We start from the raw sequence: 9957 nt of genomic DNA, 5'->3' as shown, positions 1-9957 counted from the left end.
TTTTTTATTATCTATTCCTTCTATTTATTTTATTTGATTTATTATGCATTTATTGTAGTTATCCTTGTATATGTGGTAGGTATGTACAGGTAAGATAGGCAAGTATATATGAAAGCATATGCTGTAGAGCTGTACACCATCATACTAACCTACTCTACTTTTTTATTCCCTTTATTCTACTATCATACTTTATTATTGCTGTTAGGTATGTGTGAGTATATATATGTACTTACTATTATTTTATCACTATAAAATATAAAAATACTGTAAGGGTTCTCGAAGTTCAAACATTTTCTTGCAATAAAGTATAAAAAAGTCCAAGTGAATTCACAAGTCGAGTTGCAAGCAGTTATTTCGTCAAGTCTAAAGTGAAATTTGTTCAAACTGCTGAATCCTGACAGAAAATAAACAGAAGAGTAATTAGGGCAATTTTAGAACTACATGACTGTTGAAACAGAGAATAAAACACAAAGCTGAATGTTACTGAGCAGGGTTATGGAGTTATGGAGCAGCTGTTTGTACGTCCACCTGGTTCTCCGTTACACCTGAATGTATCAGAGGAATACTGAGTGACACATTTATATTTAGGCGTCTGATCTGTTTTCTCACACTGATTCTGAGGCCACACCTGATGATGCGTCTTCACCTCAGCACCGCCTGACCTCGATTTCCCCGCCCACAGACACACACACACACATCCTGTCCCAGCAGGCTTTGAGGCAGAAACCACCGCCGCCTTCGTCTGTGACGTCTTCATGCTGCTCGTCTTCATCGAGCGACCACATCCTGTGGAAACAGTGAGGCAGAAGTTTTTCCAGCAGCAGCAGCAGCCAATCAGATTGCAGATGCAAACTCCTCCACAGAATGACAAACATCGATTTACACTTTTATTTTATATAAATCTAAATCTAATATAAATAATATCTAGTTGTACAGTGTGATATACAGATGTTTATATGTATGCATAACTAATATTAGTATGTAGGTTTCTCTCCTGTTCTGTTTATGTTAATATTTATAAATATATATATATATATATTTATTTATTTCAGTTTATTGATTAGAATAATAGTCTTTCTTAAAGTAATTGATAATAAAGTTGTTTACTTCCAACACTTACACATGGCCGATGCTCATGTGTTCTATGTGACCTTTGACCTCATATTCAGTATGAATGGTGACTCTTATGATTTGACATAGAAACAAGACATTCGCTTTAATCTGCAGTTTGTCTGAATATTGATGGTTATTTAATGTATTTCTGGACTAATCACACCTTTCGCTGTGGTATGGAAAAAAAATAAATCGATTTTAAATGCTTAGCTATCTGACGTCTGACTTTTATTTTGACAGAAGAGCTTCCACAAATGTCTGTTTTTGTAGTCCTTTCTTATTGTGTGTGTGTACAGTTATATTATAGCAGCATGCAGTTGTGATGTACACACTGAGTTTATTATTGGAGTAATTTTTTATTCTTTTAAACCCTTTATTTATTCAGGGAAGGTCCACCGAGAGGAAGCCTCTCTTCTGCATCACATTCACATTCACAGTGTTACACATTCATACCTGGGAGCTGCCCAGTACAACCACAGTCTGATCTGTTGGCCACTGAGCTGCTACACTGGACCGGTTAGGGTTAAGAGCCTTGCTCAAGAGCACCTCAGTGGTGGTAATGAGGGAGGTGCTTCTTCTTCACTTTCCTTAACCAGATTTATCTTGCTGTTTATAAGCTCACTTCTCTAACCCTTAGGTCACTGCCTGGTTGTATAAACTCTGTTTTGATTGCAGGGATGAAAGTAAGTGTATAGTATATTTTATGCTAATGATGACATCGTCTTTACTTATAAAGAAGAATAAATTACTTAGTTTGAAAGTAAAGTGGGTCACAACTTAATGACCATTAAGTCATTCAGGATACTGTGTCAGCGTCATGTTTTGCCTCACCTAGATGTGAAAAGGAATGCATGTCCTTAGAGTGATCACTTATGAAGGTGCAGTATAAAGTGCAACATTCACACCTGTATTTACAGCTACTATCAGGTCTAAACAGGGCCAGTCATATAACGAGGACATGGTGCTGGATGGGCCGAACAAGCACAGGATTTGCACCCAGGAGATTGTTGTGAGTCCTGTATGAAACCAAAAGTCAACATTGAATTTTTGTTCAGTTACACAATGTAACTTTCAACCATACCATGTAGTTTTGGTGCCTAAAGATAATAAAACTGCGACCTAAGCAAACTTTATTTAAGTGTAACAGGATATTTATTATTGCAAACTTCACTGCAGAATGATGAGTTGAGTGCAGTTATTTTATTTCCCCAGCTGGGAAACTTGATTTGCAGTCAGGGGCTCAACATAGAAAACAACGCAAGTACAAACACAAACAAAATCATAAAAACCCCAGAAGGTTTCCTGTATATAGAATATGTAGTACTCTATAATACTACAACAACAATGCTGATGTGCAACATGTGTAAATAAGATGCTTCAATTAAAATTACAGGTGCAGATTAATCCGGGTTATTGCACAAGGAACAAATTAGTTTTACTCCCATTGCACCTGAACATTTTTCTAAATGCACAAAAGCCTATGTCTATTTTAAGTCCTTTTTATTTATGCTCAGTCTGTGTTTGTAGATTGAGAGCAATGTAAAATCAGACTCAAATTCCTTGTATGTGAGCACATAGCTGGCCAATAAAGTGATTCTGATAATGATTCTGATTCTGAAAAGGCAAAATAATCATCAAAAAACAACTTAAGATGACGACATGCACAGACTCACGCACTGATGCTGCCGATCATGTGTGGAACACATAACACTGCGGCAGTGGACTGGCGTGATACGGGTACCCCTGTGAGCCTACATATGTTCTCCTGCAGTGTTTGAGGAGGTTCGGTGAAGTTAGATGAATTCCCCTTTCCCTTCTGTTAAAGGATCATTCTAGGTCTAATGTTGAGACTATTGTTTCTTCATTTCTATCAGTCATAAGTGATGAGCATTTAGCAGCAAATAACTTGATGAGTAAAATGTTTATTACTCCAGGTTCACTGTACCTGCTCAACTGTTTGTTTGTGCTCATTTATTTGAATTTGGATGTATTCTTCACTGAAGCACAGGCAGTTCACAGAGATAGACTACACTGTCTACTTCTGCTACAACATTCATACTGTATGTTTTCTGCTAATAACAGTTAATGTCTGTATTAAATATGATCTATTTTCATTTAACTGTAGCTGCTCAGCTTCAGCAACTCTTTGAAATCTGGTGTATGCAGATACACTAGATGGCCAAAATGACTTCTTTAATTTCTTTATGGAGCTGCTTTGTGCACAGGGAGCACTGTAAAATATTACTGCATGTTGCTTCATTTAAAGAATAAACCTACAGTGGACTGGGCTGTCCATATACTTTTGGCTACGTAGTGTATTGGGGATGGTTCAGCAGCTTTTGGAATTTTTACTTTTCACATATAATGTTATTGTCCAAAGTGAGACTAAAAGGTTAGGTTGGAAGCCAGCAGCAGATCACAGATCAGATTCATTTCTGTGATGAAACCAGAACAGGAAGTCATCCGTCACGCATCGTATCTCAGATGAAACTAATGATTATTATTGGTCTGTTGGTGGCGCCACAGCAGTCAGCACATTACAGCAATCACTCATCTAATGCACACGAGACGTTTACAGCTCATTTAAAGTGCATTTACTCTATTAACGACTATAATAATAAAATCATGAATAAAATAAGTACAGACAAATCACAAATCACAAATCAATAACAAATCAGTCCTAATTCCATGGTGCAAACAAAACAGTAAATATAATAGAGTAATATTTGATGCTAACCTCTGTTTTGATGAGTGAGTCAAAAATGTTGTTTGGTCATGTTTGTTCCAGATAAAGATAATCTCTAGCATTAATTCATTTTTATCATTTGCTGATCTGCAAAACATGGTAAGAGCTTTTATTTACAATAGTTACACTGCTGCTGCTAGAGATCTGCAGCCCTGCCGGTTCCTCCCAGGTAAAGAGACAGGCCTTCGCTGTTAAAGCCTCCACACTGCCTAATGAGACACAATACATCTCTTTTAAATATTAAAACATTTCTCTTTGTGCAAGCTTTTGGAAATATGCGTAATGTTTTTTTTTCTATTTATTTGTTCTTATTCATTTTGTAGTTTTATGACCTCTGTGCTCATGTTCATATTTTAATTTGATTGGCCATGTTTGTTTTTTTTATTTTTCTTCTGTACAGCACTTTGTAAGATTGTTAAGAAAAGTGTGACAAATAAACTTTATCATATCATTATTATTTTACAACTATTCCACTGGCACTCTGGGACCGTGCCAGTGGAAAACAGGTGGAGTGGAAGTGGGCTGAAATGTATTTGTGGCTCTCACACACACACACACACACACACACACAGCTGTGAGTTACACTCTGTGGTTTTCATTGTTTCCATTCAGTCTGTGTTTCTCAACACATTCAGTGATCAGACTGATATATTTATGATTCATTTTCTCACATCTGATAATTATTGCGTTTAGAAGTTCATCACAGAATAGACATGTACACAATTTCATCACAACAACCTCCACATCTCACAATGATCAGTGTTTTCTTTATGAGTAAAATGTCAGAGAGATGATTGAATTCTCTTTAATTTCCTGTTTCTTTTGATTTTGATGATACAGAGTTTCATTATTAATGTCTCCAAACTGTAACGTTTATTGTTCTCACATCGTCCTTACATTACGTTTCTTAGACAACTTCAACTTGTTTTTCAGTTTATTGATGACAAAGACAAATTTCCCTGTTGAGAAAAAAAGTTGAGAATTTGGTAACATAATGAAACATTAACATTGTGCAGAATACTGTGCAAGTCGTTTCACACTATAATGCAAACTAATAGGAATGAAATTAAGGTTCAAAGAATGGGGCATCCCATTTTTCATGTCAACAACCCCCAGTTTAGGAGGATTCTGTCTTAAAGAATCCCCTCTGAGTAATTTTCATTTTTTATTTCTAGGTTTGAAAATAATAAAAGTCTTCATGATCAATCAATGGTTAAACTAAGATCACTATTTATAACAATCAATCAAAACGGCCAACACTATATCTTTCCTTGTTGTTCCAATTTCCAAAAAATGTGATAAAACTTAAACCATTCTGATGCATTGGACCGCCTACAACCCACTCAAGGACATTGGATTCTAGCATATCTGTACATGGAAGCTATGGTTTGTAAAATATTGTGCTGGTTATAGAAATAACTAAACTTTTACTATAACTCTGAAAGGGCACAGCTGCACCTGAGGCTATGCTTCAGCATACAATGATATTTCTTCCAACTGCGTGTCAACATGAAGATGCCCCAGTGCAGTTCCCAGTTTGGTGTGGAACCCCATCCAACATCTGTGAGCCAGAGTCGATCACCAACATTAATGGCCAGCAACAACACCATACTTTAAAACTCAAACTGGTCCTCACAAAGACAGAAGAGTAAGAGTGCACACACACTTATCTGTGCACTGCTGGTGTGTTTCGTGCAGCAGAACAAACAGGAAACCGCAGAGAGAATCGCAGCTCGATCCAGTTTGAGCTGCTCTGCTGATCACAAACACTGATTAATGTTCTGTGCGTTTTATTAACATTCACATTGAATATCTACAGCGTGTGGCAGAGTTTGGGCTTGCTCAGGATTCAGCATGAAAACACAACATGTCAAGAACAACAAACTAAATGCATTCAAATACAGCCATCAAGCCAGAGATAAACCGTCCTGAGTGGAAGCTGTAAAGAGTTTCTATAAAGAGCTGAACTTAGACTCTGAACTTAGAGTGTGAAGTTTCAGTTATAGATCTGTAAACCAGAGCAGAGACACTGACAGAAGTTACTGATAATCTGCCTACACATTGCAGGAACTTGTTGAAATATGGAAAGTGTTTTTTGTACTTTATGACAATTTGTTCCTCAAATGACTAAATTAATTCCTTTAAATAAACAGGGTTCATTTCTCAACATGAGATGCTGAGAACAGTCTGGACTGTCAGATTTATAGGAAGAAGTTTTTAACGGCACACATTTGAACACGTTATTAATGAATGCATTTGGATTTTACTTTATTTGACATTATGAGACGGAAACTGGTACACAACTGCAAAATGCCAATGATGAAACAATAAGACGTTTTTTCCATTGTAGTCCTTTATGAAAACAATAAAGATGCAGGACACAAGGTTACATCATGCTACCTACAAACTGCCTTTCACGCCACACCTACGGGATGAACAACACTGCACCACTGACCCAAAAGACCCAACCAACAACACCTTTAAAACAACCAAATCCACGGGATTTATTAAGATAAAGAAATACAAACAACCAAAACACTAAATCAATAATAATTAAAGACAATCAAAACACACAAAGCAACACTAAATCCCCCACTGAGAGGCCTAACCCACCAACAGGGAACTGACTGTTCCGACTCAAGCACCTAGTTTTCCACTGTTTGGAGCAATTCAACAAAAAATAAATTATTTAAAAAATAACCAAAGTATCATACTTTTCAGGTCATTGTGCATTGAGGTGGAAAAGGGGCCTGAGAGGCAGTAACACCAGCAGTCCCCACTCCAAAAGGCTCTCCCTTCTGATGCTGGCACAGAGCTTTTAATTACCACAGGTCAGGTGCACCGCAGTTAGCAATCAGCTCACCTGGGCAGAGCTTGAGGGAACAGAGAACAGAACAGGGAAACACAAAGCCATGACACTGATCAAATAAATAAATATTCTTTCATTTTTAACTGCCATGTGTATTTATCTGCAGAGAGTATTGGAGCACCTAACCTTCAAACTGCAGTTATTAAATGTTTCCTCAGAGAAGGATCGTTGAAGCTATTTTTCTTACTGTTATGGATATGGTGATATGGAACAGGAAAAGCTGTCACCACAAAGTCACAAGCTATGTAGATTTAAGTGGAATATTATTTGTCCCATATTCAATTTGTTGGCATCTGCTTACTGACCTCTGTGTTTCCCACCAATTATTGTTTCACTCCAAAGACGATAGAAATCAGTACAAGAACTGGCACATTCTTAAAGTTGCAGATTAATTTTCAAATTGCTAATTAATGTTAATGGAGTATGTAATTAATGAAAACAATGGCTGCTTTGTAATTAAAGAGGTAAAATGAATATATTCCTATAACAGTTCGAGGTGTAAAAATAAGCCACCTTATTGTGTTTCTGCTTCTCTGTTGTTTCCTGTTCACTCCATCAGTCGAGCTCTGCAGGCTTCAGTTTCAGTCAGTGTGTTTAATGACACACACTAACCTGACTCACTGTTTCTAACAGAAAGCACATCAACACATCAACACCTCCATAAAAAAACACAATGACTGACATCAGTCGTGTGTGGACAGTCAAACATGCTCAGTGTGTAATCCCTGATTCTATTTTTCTCTGTCAGCAGAATTTCAGTGTGTAAAGTTTCATATTTCACAGATTTAGCTTGATTAATATTTGACATATGAGTACACGGGCACAGGAGCACAGACCTGCTACTTCTTGCTTTGGGTTCATTAGTTCCAATAAAAAACATTTTAGGTCATTTCCTCGATCAGTTTCTTACTGTGATTGATGAGAATCTACAGTAACACATTATTTTACTGTTCTGTTGTGCACCAATCAAGATTTAGGAACATTTGAATCTGATGCTAGTTGATTTAGTCATACATATTTAATGTCATACAGGTAATAATTATGATTTGAAGCCACGTTTAAATGTAAAGCCTGTGAATATTCTCATTCATAATTCATAATTATCTCAAGGAAATTGAATCGAACGCAACTGGATTCGGTTTTTGTCTTTGAAGACGTTTCACCTTTATGGGCTGATATTTGTGTCAGTAGAAACTGAATTTGAATTATTTAGAGCTGAATCTGAATTGCCAAAAAGGAGAAGATGTGCCACCGTATGAATATTTCACAACTACTATCCATCAATCGGCTGTAAATCTTTAACCATTGCCACCATGTTTTAACCTTCTACTTACGTGTGAAACACCCAGGTCATTATCATCAATACCATGCGCAAGGTGGAAAATCACGCGGTGTAAGTCGAAACTAAATCAAGCACTAATGAGAGAATCCAACAGTAAATTATAGCAAACAACAGAAAACCGCCACTGATTTGCAGCTAACCCTGCCTTGCCAAGCAGCGATGCATTTCTGCCTAAAACAAAATGTACTAAACCGAAAATATTAACAGCCACTCCTAATAAAGTTTTATCTAGTCGGGCTACATGTAAAGTGCAGTAGATACAGAGTCACTGTAGCAATTGATGACAGGTCGCACAGACATATTCACAACGCCACACGTCCTAAAAGCATAACTAGAGCTATACATACTATCTTTCTCTACATAAGGTTCAAGAAGTTAACACTTATATCATAACTGAGTTTGAAAGGACTTACTGATAATTAAATAAAAAGTTATGGATACAGATCAGAAAATATAATTTATCGCCATTATTTCGATGGAACTGGGCTTCTTTATCAATGAGTCTTAGCATGAGCAATGTTAAAGAATGCAGGCTTACTCAAGCAACTCGATTTCCGCTTTCCTTCCTTAAGCATTACCCCGTCTGTGACCCTTAAAGTTGTATTCTGGTTAGGTTTGAAAATTGAGTTGAGAATACCGACGACGAGAGAATGCGAGCGACTGAATTTGTATGACGAATCTCTGAATTTTTGAGTGAATCTGAATTTTCGTATTGAAGTGATCTGACTTCGAATTTACGAGATTTGAATTTAAATTTAGAAGATCTTGAATTTGAAAGTACATAAAAAAGTTGAACTTTCTTAAGTGAAGCTGAAATCATCACCGTTTCAAACAAAAATTCAAATTTCAAGTCATGCTAACTTCAGATTCCAGATTAAAAACATCCAAATTCATAATTTCATCAGATTCAGCTCTAAAAATCTCAATCAGTTTCTACTGACACAAATATCCAGCCATACACCTTCACCCAACACGTCTCAAAAGACAAAAACCCGACATCCAGTTGCGTTCGATTCAATTTCCTATGAGATAAGCTATGAATTATGAATGAGATATCACAGGCTCTTACATTAAACGTTGCTTCAATACCATAATTATTACTCTGTTCGACATTAAATATGTAGTGACTAAATCAACTAGCATCAGACTTCAACATGTTCCTAAATCTTGATTGGTGCACAACAGAACAGTAAAGATAATTGTGCTTACTAAGATTCTCAATCAATGCCACAGTAAGAAACTGACCTCGAGGAAAATGACCTAAAATGTTTTATTGGACTAATGAACCCAAAGCAAGAAAGTAGCAGGTCTGTTGCTCCCTGTGCCCGTGTACTCATATGTCAAATATTAAGTCAAAGCTAAATCCTGTGAAATATAAAACTTTACACACTGAAATTCTGCTGACACCAGAAAAATTAGAATCAGCCGGATACACACTGAGCATGTGACTGTCCAACACGACCTGAGTCAGTCATGTGTGTGTTTTTTTATGGAGGTGTTGAGTGTTTTGCATGTGCTTTCCTGCCTTAGAAACAGCTGAGTCATGCGTTAGTGTGTGTCAATTAAACACCAACTGACATGAAACTGAAGCCGTGCAGAGCTCTGACTGAGGAGTGAACAGGAAACAACCAAGACGCAGAAGACACAATAAGGTGGGATATTTTTACACCTCGAAACCTGTTATGAGGAATTATATTCATTTTTAACCTCTTTAATTACAAAGCAGCCATTGTTTTCATTAAGTTACATACTCCATTAAACATTAACTTGCAATTTGAAAATTAATCTGCAACTTTAAAAATGGTCCAGTTCCTATGTACTGATTCTATCTCTTTGGATTGAAACAATAATTGGTGGGAAACACTAGAGGTCAGTAAAGCAGATGCA

The sequence above is a fragment of the Morone saxatilis genome, unplaced genomic scaffold (assembly GCF_004916995.1).
Source record: "Morone saxatilis isolate NCDOM2014 unplaced genomic scaffold, NCSU_SB_2.0 Contig23, whole genome shotgun sequence".
NCBI lineage: Eukaryota > Metazoa > Chordata > Actinopteri > Moronidae > Morone > Morone saxatilis.
This window is presented reverse-complemented; position numbering follows the sequence as displayed.